We start from the raw sequence: 13,807 nt of genomic DNA, 5'->3' as shown, positions 1-13,807 counted from the left end.
CATGACTAAGTGACTGAACTGAACTGAACTGAACTGAATGACCTCAGACCCCTGAATGGTATGCTGATACACTTAAGAATTTCAGGATTCCCTGATGTCTGAGTTTGCTCCGCCGAGCTCGTGGGTTCACTGCCATAACACAACCACCCGAACCTGAATTTCCAGGGTTCAAAAACCCAGCATTCCCGGGGGGTTGTGCCTGGTCATGATTCTGTCTGAGTTTCCTTCCCAGGTTGATAGGTAGTCAAGGTTGAATTTGCAAGGCCTCCCGGAGCCTTCCCAGCTGACTACATGGCTCTGTTCTTATTTCTCTCTTTGCAAAGAGAATAGGGAGGCTCTCAGGTACAACAAATCTCTTCTTGGTCACTTCCAGGGGTTCTCATTTACCCTTCATCATGGTTCTCATAGTACTTCTTTTTGACTCAGATATTTAAAGATGTTTTTAGTCTAATTTTATAATCTTTCTATAATAAATGTTTGATATAAAAGATTATGCTTATAAATGGGAATCTCATCCTTGTCTGGGCTCCTGTTTCATCTCTGGTTGAGAAACCCTTATGACCGTTACCTGATCTTCATTGGACATGGTGAGAGGCGGTCACAGGAAAGGCAGGAGCAGCAGCCTGGGCCTCAGCTCAGCCCAGGGCCGGCCAAGGAGCTAAACGTCCTGAATCAGACCCAGCTGGACACTGTCTCTCTGGTTCTGACATGACCGTCATGGACTCTGTCCGCCAGGACCTGCCTGTGGCATTCAGGTCCTTCTGCTCAACTTCAGATATTCATATAAAATACGGTTGCCGAAAGCAAAGCCTTGGTGAGGGGTCAGAATGAAGAAGAACTGAAAGGGTTTCCCAGACCAATTTCCTGGTGTGGGGCTCAGACCCCCGTTTTAAATCAAACAAGCAACAGAAGTGTCTGCATTGGCAGAAGATGCTTCAGCCCAGGGAGGCCCGTGACTTGAGGGAGGGCAGGTTTTTGTCTCACTTCCCCCCTGGCCTGGAGCACTGTGGCATTACTGCTACTATCCTCAGCAGATGCACAGAAATAATCTGCCTCGTCCTCAGCCTGGAGCGAGCTGATGGTCAGGGTGGCTGTGTTCCCAGACCTGGAGCCGGAGAATCGGTCGGGGACCCCCGAGGCTCGACTGGTGTCACCATAGATGAGGGTTCTGGGGGCCGATCCTGGGATCAGTTGGTACCAGCTCACATATCCATTTCCAACATTGCTGCTGCTTCCAGAGCAGGTGATGGAGACCCTCTGGCCCAGGGACCCGGACACGGATGATGGCTGAGTCAGCACAGCCTGGGCCCAGGATCCTGGAAGGGCGAGAGACAGAGATGGTGACTCGGGGGTCAAGACATGAGAGCAGGGAGCAGGGCCCTTGTGTCTTCCCCGGGCCCTTCCCCTGTCCCCCCCATCCAGTCACCTGTGTAGACAGCAACCAGCGTGAGGAACAGAGGGGACCAGGCCATGGTGGACATGTCAGGGCGTCCTGCTGTCTGTGGCCCCACAGCAGAACAGAGCGTCCCCACACCGCTCCTTCCCCTCTTCATACCCTGAGAGGGGGCGGGGCCTTTCATGCAAATGACTGTCCTCCCGTCCAAACCCCACAATGCTCTGATCACCTCTGGGACCTGGGTCAGCTTCCTGTGCCTGAGGGAGACCAGTGTGTGATCTGGGGAAGGGATGCGTGGGGCTTGGGGGTGGCATGTCACAGCTGGGACCCTGAGCAGAAAGCATCAGGAAGTACCAGAGGGCTGGTCTCTGCTCTCACCCCTCCAGACACTCAGGAAAGGCCTTGGAATGCCCCCTGGTGTCCTGGCCAAACATACATCCTGACCTGGTGATAGAGCTCTTAGAGTCAACATTCCCAAAACTGGTCTTGAAATTATACCTTCAGGATGTGTTTGGTTGGAAAACAGCAGCCAACTGTAGCTTACCCTGTAGTGCATGTGAGTGTTACACAGTGGATGTGTGATTTTGAGATTTTCAATGAACCAAAATGTGATCGTGGAGTAGTGAAAATCTAAGGGCCTCACTTAAAATAGATGCCTAAATTTAACTGAAGCAAATGTTGTGGTTCAGTCCGACAAAGTTGTGTCCGTCTCTGGCTCTATTTTAATTTTTATTGCCATGGTACTATTTCTAAAACATAATTTTCCTTTTAGATTCTGTTCTTTAAATAAGATCATTTTAAAGACTCTGTGACATATATGGCATCTGTGAAACAGGGCAGGCTGAGTTATCAGAGCCATGGGTCAGTCTCAGATCTGAGATGAGGGACAGGACATGACAAGACAGACCAGTTGTTCTCAGGAATCTCAGACGTGATCATGGGGATCAAACCTGACTTAGGTGTGGTCCAGACAGAGCAGCAGTCACGGCCCCGGGGGCAGAGCCCCAGGACAGGGTCTGCTTTCCCAGCCCAGGGCCCCAGCAGCTTCTCCCGGGCTCACTGTGCATAAAGTCAGTCCCACAGCAGCTGAGCACAGACACTCCTCAGCCAGGAATCATTTCCCAGGTCTCAGGACAGGGTTTCTCTCCCCTCCTGATTCCTCACTCGATGGGCACATGGGACAGAGTGTGAACGTTCACCGGATAAATCAGCTGCTGGGTGGGCATCACTGGGTCCCCTGGGAAATGAGGGGGAACCAGGGGTGGAACAGGGAGGGGTCGAGCTGGGGTCAAACCTGAGAGCCGGAAACGTGAGGCTTCACGGGAGGAAGGGTTAGAGATGTTCAAGGAGGGGGATGAGGAAGTGAGTGTTTCAGAAAGATCTGGAAACTCGTTCATGACTCTCTAAGAGCATGAGCTTGGTCATCACTGTGGAGGCCAACAGTGTATGATGTAGAAAGAGCGAGGCCCAGAATTGGGAGGAAAGTCACGAATGAGGAGAGCGGGAGGGCAGGCTCTGAGCAAAGAGATGAGGAGGAGCGGGCGCAGGCTGAGGAGAGCTGGAGGGGTTCACTGGGTGGGCTCTAGGGGCTCCTTCCCTCCTCTCTTTCTGGGAAGAGGGTGGGCACTGATGACCACCTGACCCCTTCACCCTCCAACTCTGGGTGTTTGGCCCCGGGTGCAGCTTCAGTCCCAGGAGGAGGCCTGGGGGCCGCGGCTCTGAGTCTGTCCCCTGAGAGGAACCACCTGCTCTCACATCCAACTCAGTCCGCTGAGCCCGGGTGCAGACCCAGCTCAGGGGACCATGGGGGTGCGTTGAGGGGCTGCCAGTTCTGAGCAGGTGCACAGCGCCCCCTGGTGACGCACCCGGGGAACGTTCTCGGCGGTGAGAGTGGGACCAAGGTGCCGCTCAGTTACTTGGTTCTCAATCCTGTCTGACTCCTTTGCGACCCCGTGGACTCTAGCCCACCAGGCTCATCTGTCCATGGGATTCTCCAGGCAAGAACACTGGAGAGGGTTGCCGTTTCTTGCTCCAGAGGATCTTCCCACCCCAGGGACAGAACCCACTTCTCTTATGTCCCTTGCATTGGCACCGGGTTCTTTACCTCGAGCGACACCTGGGAAGCCTTATGAGAGGAAGCAGGGGCGCTCTTTTTTCCTGTCACCAAACACTCTGTCAATAAACAAATGAATGAATTGAATAGCAATAAGTATTACATGTCTTTGATAGTGTGCAGATACTTCTTTTTTATTTCTCCTATTGTATTTTCAGGTGATTCTGACTACTTTTTCTCTTTTTCCTACATTTATCTCCTTTTCCTTAGGACCCAAGAGTGTTTGTACTTGCTCATCAAGTAGATTTGATGATTTGTCCCTAAAAACATCTGTCACCTGATTTCATCATCTCAGGCATCTCACCAGTGATGTCTATGCCTTCTCACTTCCCTTCAATATTTAGTATTCTGGTTCTTGATAGAAGTGACAATTCTACTGGATACTGGATTCTGTGGAAATTGCTTGTAGAAACTCTGGGTTCCATTTCCTTTTCCTTTAACAGAAAATGCTTCTGTGGTGGAAGCTCAGGGATGTGCATTCACTGCCCAGTGACCCAGCAAGGGCGCACTGACTCCCCTGCTCCGTGCTGCCGACTCCGACCTGGGAGCCGGGGGCAATTGCTGTGAGCAGCTCCTTCATCCAGGGGCGTGTGACCACCCCTTGTGTGCCGCTGGCCTAGGGAGGGGAGTCAAGCTGAGTGGTCAGCTGTGCTGCAGTCAGGGGACACTCATTTCTGCTGGGTTCCGTGGTCTCAGGGACTCCAGGAAAGGAGGGGCAAACACCTTGCCCTGGGAGCCCCATTGCTGTGGGGGAAGCAGGTTTTTGTCTCCTTCTCTCTGGCCTGAAGCACTGTGCAAACTTTCAAGCCATCAGCCCATGAGAAACAGTAATAATCAGTATCGTTCAGCATGAACTGAGGTGGTCAGAGAGGCTGAGTTGGCAGGCTTGGAGCCAGAGAATCAATCTGGGACCCCTGAGGGTCGTTTGCTATTTTCATATGTCAGGAGTCTAGGGGCCTTTCCTGGGAGCTGTTGGTACCAGCTCACATAAAGACCCCCAGTGTTGCTGCTCCTTCCAGTGAAGGAGAGGGTAACCCTCTGACCCAAAGTCCCGAACATGGAGGGCGGCTGAGTCAGCATAGCCTGGGCCCAGGATCCTGGAAGGGGGAGAGACAGACATGGTGACTCTGGGGTCCTGACAGGAGAGCAGGGAGCAGGGCCTGTGAGTCTTCCCAGGGCCCTTCCCCTGTCCCCACATCCAGTCACCTGTGAAGAGAGCGACCAGGGTGAGGAGCAGAGGGGACCAGGCCATGGTGGACACAGTCAGGGTGTCCTGCCTTCTGTAGCCTCACAGCTGAGCAGAGTGTCCCCACACCGCTCCTTCCCCTCTTCATACCCTGAGAGGGGGAGGGTCCTCTCATGCAAAGGATCCCGTGCATCACACTGACCCTCCCAGGCCCTGGGCCAGGTCTCTATGCCTGACGGTGGCCAGAGAGTTGTCAGGGGTAGGGCTCTGTGGGTCTCAGGAGTGGGAGTCACAGCTGGGAGCCCTGAGCAGAGGCCACCAGGCCTTGTCAGGGAGCTCTGTCGGGGGCCCAGCTCTGCCTCCCACCACCCAGCTTCAGAAATGGACCCCGAGCGCCCCCCACCCCTTGTCCACGCCCAGACACACATCCTGTGACCTGGAGAGCGAAGCCCTCAAGGACAGATCCTGCCTCCTGCTCTGTGCACTGTCCCCTCTTTAGCACCAGGCCAGGTGCCCCTTCTGTGTCCCCCTGAGCTCAGGGCCATCATGGGCTCCCCTCAAATCCTCAGGATGAATCTGTCCAGGGCTTCCATGACTGCTTAGGGGTCAGGACCGAGGGGCATCTGAGACACAAATTCCTCTCAGATCAGGATCAGGTCAGGGCAGTGCCGGCCCCGGAACGGGAAGGTGGGTCTCCTTCTGTGCAGGACAGCAGGGTCCCTCCTCTGTGGGCCTCCTCCCTGGTGGGCAGAGCCCTCCTTCCTCTGTGCTTCCCCTCAGCCCTGAGGAAGAGGGGGCAGTTCTCTGAGGAGGGGGTGAAGGTGTGGAGAGAGGCCTGAGGTGGGACTCAGCGTTCCTAAATGCCTGGATCTTTACCACGTGTTTGAACAAAAGAGCCTCTTGATGAAAGTGAAAGAGGAGAGTGAAAAAGTTGGATTAAAACCCAGCATTTAGAAAACTAAGGTCATGGCATCTGGTCCCATCACTTCACGGCAAATAGATGGGGAAACAGTGGAAACTGACAGACTTCACGTTTGGGCTCCAAATCACTGCAGATGGGGACTGCAGCCATGAAATTAAAAGACGCTTGCTCCTTGGAAGAAAAGCTATGACCAACCTAGACAGCATATTAAAAAGCAGATACATGACTTTGCCAACAAAGGTCTGTCTAGTCAAAGCTATGGTTTTTCCAGTAGTCAAGGAAAAGTTGAGAGTTGGACTATAAAGACAGCTGAGCACCAAAGAAACGATGCTTTTGAACTCTGGTGTTGGAGGAGACTTTTGAGAGTCCCTTGGACTGCAAGGAGATCCAACCAGTCCATCCTAAAGGAAATCAGTCCTGAATATTCATTGGATGGACTGATACTGAAGCTGAAGCTCCAATACTTTGGCCACCTGATGCAAAGAACTGACTCATTTGAAAAGACCCTGATGCTGGGAAAGATTGAGGAAAGGAGGAAAAGCAGATGACAGAGGATGAGATGGTTGGATGGCATCTCCAACTCAATGGACATGAGTTTGAGTAAACTCCAGGAGTTGGTGATGGACAGGGAAGCCTGGCGTGCTGCAGTCCATGGGGTCGCAAAGAGTCGGACATGACTGAGCTACTGAACTGAACAGAACTTACTGTGTGTGAAGTCTTCCACATGCTGGACCCTGTCCCATGGCCTGTCTTATGAAGTGGCCCCTCCCGGGTGTCTTTCCTGCAGGCACAGGGCACCGGCTGCAGGGAGCAGGCCTAGTGATGCTCCTGGCAGTTTTTATTGAGACTCTGAAGGGCTCTGAGCAGCGTGTGTCCCCAGGGATCCTGATACATAATAGCTGTTAGGACCAACCATCCCAAATAGCAGGTTAGAGAAGGTAGAGGTCGAAGTGATTGGTTGGAAAAGAACGGTTGACTGTAGCTTGCCCTGCACTGGTGAGGTGTTACACTCTGGGTGTGTGAGATTTTAAACGAACCAAATGTGGTAATGGATTAGTGAAAATCTACAGTCATTCCTTAAAATCTGTGCATGAATTAAACTGACGGAAAAGCGACGTTCTCTCTTAATTTTTCACTTACAGGGGTACAGTTCTGGAAAACTAATTATCATCGTAAGTTCTTTTTTGATTAAAAAGTTCTTTTTAAATGACTTCATAGGTATCCTAGGAAATTTTAAATACTATCCAGTAAAAATATTTCTACAAAGATATTTGTATTCCTAACTTGTTTGGACTTTGACTGAGGCAGGGCTAGAACCAGCTCTTTCTGCCACATATTGCCTCTCCACTGGGGAGTGCTTATCTCTGAGCAGCCTGTGAAAACAGGGCAGGCTGAGGTATGGGAGCCATAGGTCAGCTCAGAGCTGAGTTGAGGGAACGTGCGTGACAGGTCAGGTCTGCTGACCTCGGACACTCAGAAGTGACCATAGGAAGATAGGCTGAGTTAAAGGAGGTCCAGGTAAGGTAGCAGTGACCGCCCTGGCTGGGAGAGGATGAGCTGGGGTCACACCTGAAGTCTGGAGACCTGAGGCTTCTCTGGTAGGAGGGCTAGAGAGGTTGCAAGGGAGGACAAGGAAGTGAGCATCTGGTCAAGGAAGCCTGGAAACCGACCCATAACCTGATAGAGTGACGTTGGTCTGGAGGAGGAGGTCGCTGGTGAAGGGTTGTAGAGAGGAGCCCAGGATTGGGGAGGAAAGTCATGGATTAGAGGGGTGCTCTTAGGAAAGAGCAAGAGAGGAGTAGAAGAGGCTACAGGGAGTGGGAGCGGTGCAAGGGGTTATTATGTATTCCTACTGAATTCTTTTCTTATTATATGAACATATTGATGACAGTTTGGCTGAACTTCTGATTTCATATATTTCATGTTACAAGTGTTAACATAAAGTATTAATAAAACGGGAAGGAACGAGTAAGGGAGCCACAAAAACTGACACAATGTCAGTTTCCATGGTTCACGACAAAATGTTGAAATTGCCAAATAACCCAACAGGGAACGTTTTTAAATGACACAGATGGTGACAGAGGGTCCTTGCCTGCATCCCTCTTCCACTGGGAACACCCGGGCGTTCTGTGGGCAATGGGGCAGCCTCTGCAGGGGTCTCTCATCCCCTGTCCAGGTATCCCTGGAGGCCGAGTTTCCTGAAGGAAGTTCATTCTTGTTGTATGACCGTCCCTCTGTCCTCAGTTGGATTACAGGTCTGGGCACTGACCCCACAACAGAGCAGGAAGAACTGAGAGGCAAGCCTGTGGCTCTGAGCTGAGAGCTGCCGTTTCCCCTGGGGGCCCAGATGCAGGACATCACCCTCTAGTGAGGACCCTGCTGCCCACATGGGCAAGAGCCAAGGGAGGAGGTGCCAGCCTGCCTGGCCAGGACCCTGGGCTCTCAGGACCAGGCCCACAGCGCCCCCTGCTGGACTCAGAACTCCTCCTCCCCTACTTCACACCACAGCCTCCTGGAAGGGCTTTCTCACACTTGCAGCTGGGTCTTCCTGATGTCACCGCCCAGGGCAGTAGAATGAGTCGCCTTCGTCTAGTTTGGGCCTGGTCATTGATTTTTCCAGGTACCTAATGAGAGATCCAACCAGTCCATCCTAAAGGAGACCAGTCCTGGGTGTTCACTGAAAGGACTAATGCTGAAGCTGAAACTCCAATACTTTGGCCACGTCATGTGAAGAGTTGACTCACTGGAAAAGACCCTGATGCTGGGAGGGATTGGGGGAGGAGGAGAAGGGGACGACAGAGGATGAGATGGCTGGATGGCATCAGACTCAATGCATGAGTTTGTGTGAACTCCGGGAGTTGGTGATGGACAGGGAGCCCTGGCGTGATGCGATTCATGGGGTCACAAAGAGTCGGACACGACTGAGCGACTGAACTGAACTGAGCTGAATGACCTCAGACCCCTCAATGGTATGCTGATACACTAACGAATTTCAGGATTCCCTGATGTCTGAGTTTGCTCCGCCCAGCTCGTGGGTTCACTGCCAGAACACAACCACCCGACCTCAGTTTCCAGGGTTCAAACTCCCAGCATGCCTGTGGGTGGTACCTGGTCAGGATTCTGTCTGAGCTTCCTTCCCAGGTTGATAAGGAGTCAAGGTTGAAATTGCAGGGCCTCCCGGGACCTTCCCAGCCCAGACTACATGGCTCTGCTCTTATTTCTCTCTTTGCAAAGAGAATAGGAGTCTCTCAGGAACAACAAAGCCCTTCTTGATCACTTCCAGGGGTTCTCATTTACCCTTGATCATGGTCCTCACAGTACTTCTTTTTGACTCAGATATTTAAAGATGTTTTTAGTCTAATTTTATAATCTTTCAATATTAAACGTTTGATATAAAAGATTATGCCGATAAATGGGTAACTCATTCTCAGCCCAGACAAAGGTTTCATCTCTGTTTGAGAAACCCTTATGACCGTTACCTGATCTTCATTGGATATGGTGAAGTCTAATGTTCTAACCTTCAATTGTTAGAATCCATAGATTTAATGGAGGTGAGTTTATAAGGTCTGTGTCCAAAATAGTGACATTTATCCAATATCATCTCAAACAAGGAAGCACGGAGGGAAAAGGGGGAGAGATCATGAGGCAAAAGAGGAGGAAATGAACAAGTGAGGAGTCTGAGAGCCGCATCCTAACAGAAAGGGTCTCCCAGTTCCTGGAGAGGAGGGCTCTTCAGGCAGCAATCCCCGGAGAAAGGGAGGATCCAGCTTCCTTAAGTGTCAGGGTTCGGGGCAGAGCACAAAGGCTTGAGCAGGAGAGGGACGTGTGGGGTGTAGGAGAGGCCCCCTGGGGCTCCAGGGCACAGATGCTGGGCTTCTGCTTCCTCGACATCCTGCCCACTACCTGTGAGGGACCCTGTGTATCTGGGCACATGGGCATTCTGCTTGTATTTGGAGACCAGAGCGAAAAGGGACAGTTTCGTGGACCCCATAATGATGGACCAGGATGAGAGGTGAGACGGCCTGGATTTAATAGCACAAGTGACAGCAGAGACCTGAACCAGCACTGGTGAGGTCACAGGCAGGGTCAGGGCAGTGATGGGTCGACACGGGAGTACAGGGCAAGCTTTCATCAGACATCCCCATCACACGGGGATTCCCTGTGGCTGTGGTTAGTGATGAGCTGTGTGACACTGATGACCAGCCTCCTCACCAGGCTGGGGTCCAGAGTGATCAAGGATGGGGTGTGGACCCACCAGGAGGCAGAGAACAGGGCTGAACCCCTGACTGTCCCTCACCTCTGTCATCGGGCACAAAGGCAGGGATTTTGCCTGGAATCCCTTGTCATCACTGCCATGGTGATCCCCGCTTCCCCGCTGACCCTTCTACAGGACATGGGGCCCTTGGATCTGAGCTCATCGGGGGCATCACAAGCAGAGGGACATGGGCACATCTTGGGGAGCCCCTGCTCCTGACAGTCCACAGACCACCCCAACCCTGAAGTAGGAAATGCTCCAATGGGGTGGAGAGGAGAGGAGGGGAGGGCAGGACAGAGCCAGCACCTGTGGGTCAGGAAAACCACTCCCGGGCTTTCCTGCTTCCTGCGATGTATCACCGGCGCCCCTCACTCCTCACGCTCTCTGCTCTGCCCCTTCAGGAGCAGAGTTCACACCCTGGGGGACAATCTGCCTTCCAGGATGGTCCACGGCCTCTGCTGAAGGCACATCTGGGGAAGCCTCCTGCTCCTGATCTCCAGTGAGGGAGCTCAGCTCCACGGCTCCCTTGATCACATGGATGACCAGGGTGTACTTCAGTGGTATCAGAAATTGTTTTCATTTTCTGAGACTTCAGCAAAACTGACTGTACAATTGGGAGTAGACTTATTATGAACCAGAACATACCTCAGGAATTAATGGATTCTGGGGTATTATTTAACATTTGACAGTGCTCTAAGAACAAGCCCCTGACAGGCTGAGGCTCTCGTCCCAGTTTCCCGTCTACCTGTGTCTCTGTGAGAAGCCCTGTTGCACCAGCCTGCATGGTTAGAGATAGCCTCATCCTCAGGCTGCAGCCCAGAGACGAGCAGGAGCCCCGCGTTGGCTGAGGCATCTTTGGATCCAGAAAACCCGCGGGGACCCCAAAGACTGGTTCTTACTGGAGTCTGAGTGGTAGGACCGGAGGACTAAGGAGGGCTCGCTGGCTTCTGCTGGTTCCAGTAACAGCAGAGCAGCCAACATTGATGTCACTGCTCAGGGTGCAGGGAGCCACAGGGTCAGCTGTGGTCTGTGAGGGGACAGGGGTCTCCCCACAGACAGGGCATGAAACCAATGCCAGTCACAAGAGTCCATGGTTCAGGGCTGCTGATCCAATGCTGACACCCACAGCAGCACCAGGGGATCTTCTGTTCTGTGGTGAGAGAAACCATCAATACACCGGGGTGGACTCAATAGACTTACAACTTAGCTTAACAGTACAACTACAAAATTATGATTCTTCAAAATACCAAATGAAAATAACAGAAAGACTCATGAGTCCTGAGCGGATCTGAAAATGAGCACGTGTCTGATAAGGGTGGGATTGTTGTGGAGTATTCTAAACTCCCTTTCCCTAAATGACCTCATGAGGAGTGGAAGGACTGAGAAGAGCAGCTGAGGAGGTTTGGGGTGAACACCTCTGCAGTAAGTTGTGAAGTACGGCCACAACATTCTTTTTCTCACCACGTGAAACGAAATTCAACTTTATGTCCATTTCTGAGCTGCTGCTACAGTGTCTGCTTCCCACAATGTGCAGTAATTGTGTTCCTTTCTCAGTAGCTGTGTCTGAGGCCCGATTCCACCAGCCAAAGTTCCGCACTGCTGGATTTGGAGCCTATTAGCAAGGTTCCTCTGACTCAGTAGAAAACATATCATTTTGTGTGTATGAAAATTGAGGATAAGGCAAATTTAAGGCTTAAGGGAAAAGGGAGAATTAGAAGGAATAATCCCACTTATTCCAAAATACATCACTGTTAACTGTGGCCCCACAGCCGAGGCGGCCAATGTGCAGACCCCGCACCTGAGTGTGAAAGGGCAGTGACAGGGAGCAGGACACAGGTGTGTGACCTGTGCTCCGTGACCCCACGTGCGGGTGAGGCCAGGAGCTCAGGCTTCGGGTCACTTGCCCCTGGGTGAGGCCTCCTGTGAGCAGCAGGGCTGAGTCCCAGCTGAGCAGGAACAATCAGCCTCGTCGTCGGGCTGGGCCCAGAAATGGTCAGGCGGCCCCACCCACCCGGAGCCCGCCAGCCTCGCTGTACCCTGCGGGCGGGTTGTGACTCCTGTGCTCAGAGCTTGGGACTCAGCACGACTGAGACGGCAGCCAAATCGCCCCCTTGGTGCCACCAGTGTTGCTGTTCCCAGGCAGGCGAGTGTGGCTGAGCGTCCATAGAGTCACCGACCCTGGCTGAGTCCCCCCTGCCCAAGCCCCGGACACCACGAGGGGACAGAGCAGGCTGAGAGCAGGACCTGCTCCCTGTGCAGGAGAGAGGCCCAAGGGCTTGGGGGCCTCCCAGGGCTCAGATGTGCTGACGGACCCCCACCTCGGGCACTGAGATAGAGAACTAACAGACACTGTGTCCCCAGTGATGGGAGACTGATTCTGTGTCCTTTGAGACCCTCTCCTGGGAATGTGGTGCTGAGGGGACTTTGAGGACAGAGGGGAGAGGAGGAGCCTCCATGCTTGGGCAGATCCCCAATGACCTGGACCCAGGGTTCGGCAGCAGCAGCAGCAGAAGGTCCAGCAGAGCCTGAGCAGGAAGCCCCTGGGCTGCCCCACCTCCCCCAGTGAGACAGGAGTCCTGGTCGAGTTCCCGCTGGCCTGGAGCTCTGGGGGAGCCTGAGAGGCAGACACAGGAAAGGAAGGCGCAGCAGCCTGGGCCTCAGCTCAGCCCAGGGACGGCCGAGGATCTGAAGTGTCCTGAATCAGACACAGCTGGATGCTGTCTCTCTGGTTCTGACCTGATCGTCATGGACTCTGTCCGCCAGGACCTGCCTCTGGCATTCAGGGCCTTCTGCTCAACGTCAGATATTCATATAGTATGTGGTTGCTAAAGAAAAGCATTGGTGAGGGGCAGAATGAAGAAGATCGGAAATATTTCCTGGACCAAATCCCTCGTGTCAGGCTCAGACTGCAGTTTTAAATCAAACAGACAACAGAAGTGGCTGCTATGGCAGAGGCCCATGTCTGAGGAGAACAGGTTTTTGTCTCACTTCCCCCTGGCCTGGAGCACTGTGCTGTGTTACCACTCTGATAAGATGCACAGAATAATCTGCCTCGTCCTCAGCCTGGAGCGAGCTGATGGTCAGGGTGGCTGTGTTCCCAGACCTGGAGCCGGAGAATCGGTCGGGGACCCCCGAGGCTCGACTGGTCGCACCATAGATGAGGGTTCTGGGGGCCCGATCCTGGGATCTGTTGGAACCAGCTCACATAATTGCCAGTTCCAACGTTGCTGCTGCTTCCAGAGCAGGTGATGGAGACCCTCTGGCCCAGGGACCCGGACACGGAGGACGCTGAGTCAGCACAGCCTGGGCCCATGATCCTGGAAGGGAGAGAGAGAGATGGTGACTCGGGGGTCCAGACACGACAAAGGGGAGCAAGGCCTGTGAGTCTTCCCAGGGCCCTTCCCCTGTCCTCCCATCCAGTCACCTGTGCAGAGAGTGACCAGGGTGAGGAGCAGAGGGGACCAGGCCATGGTGGACATGTCAGGGCGTCCTGCCTTCTGTGGCCCCACAGCTGAGCAGAGCGTCCCCACACCGCTCCTTCCCTTCTCATATACTGAGAGAGGGAGGGGCCTTTCATGCAAATGAACCCTCCCAACCCCCACAATGCTCTGATCACCTCTGGGACCTGGCTCAGCTTCCTGTGCCTGAGGGAGCCCAGTGTATGATCAGGGACGGGGTTTCCTGGGGCTTCAGTGTGGGATGTAAAAGCTGGAAATCCAGATCTTAAGGCACCAGAAAGTACCAGGGGGCTGTCTCTGCTCTCACGGCCACCCCCCTCCCCCAGCCGCCAACCCTCAGGAAAGGCCTCAGAGCGCCCCCTGGTGTCCGGGCCCAAGCACACATCCTGACCTGGTGATAGAGCTCTTGACTCAACTTTCCCCAAAGTGGTTTTGTAATTATAGCTTCAGGATGTGTTTGGATAGAAAACAGCAGCC

General features: G+C 53.2%; 1 pseudogene; it reads right to left on the bottom strand.

The window, feature by feature from the left end:
• On the bottom strand, positions 1-13,394 carry LOC113888921 (annotated as a pseudogene).
• Between the last annotated feature and the right edge of the window lie 413 nt (positions 13,395-13,807).

This window comes from Bos indicus x Bos taurus, unplaced genomic scaffold, assembly GCF_003369695.1.
Source record: "Bos indicus x Bos taurus breed Angus x Brahman F1 hybrid unplaced genomic scaffold, Bos_hybrid_MaternalHap_v2.0 tig00003152_arrow_arrow_obj, whole genome shotgun sequence".
Lineage (NCBI taxonomy): Eukaryota > Metazoa > Chordata > Mammalia > Artiodactyla > Bovidae > Bos > Bos indicus x Bos taurus.
Note: the sequence above shows the minus strand (reverse complement) of the source record. Positions and strands in the feature narration are given on the sequence as shown.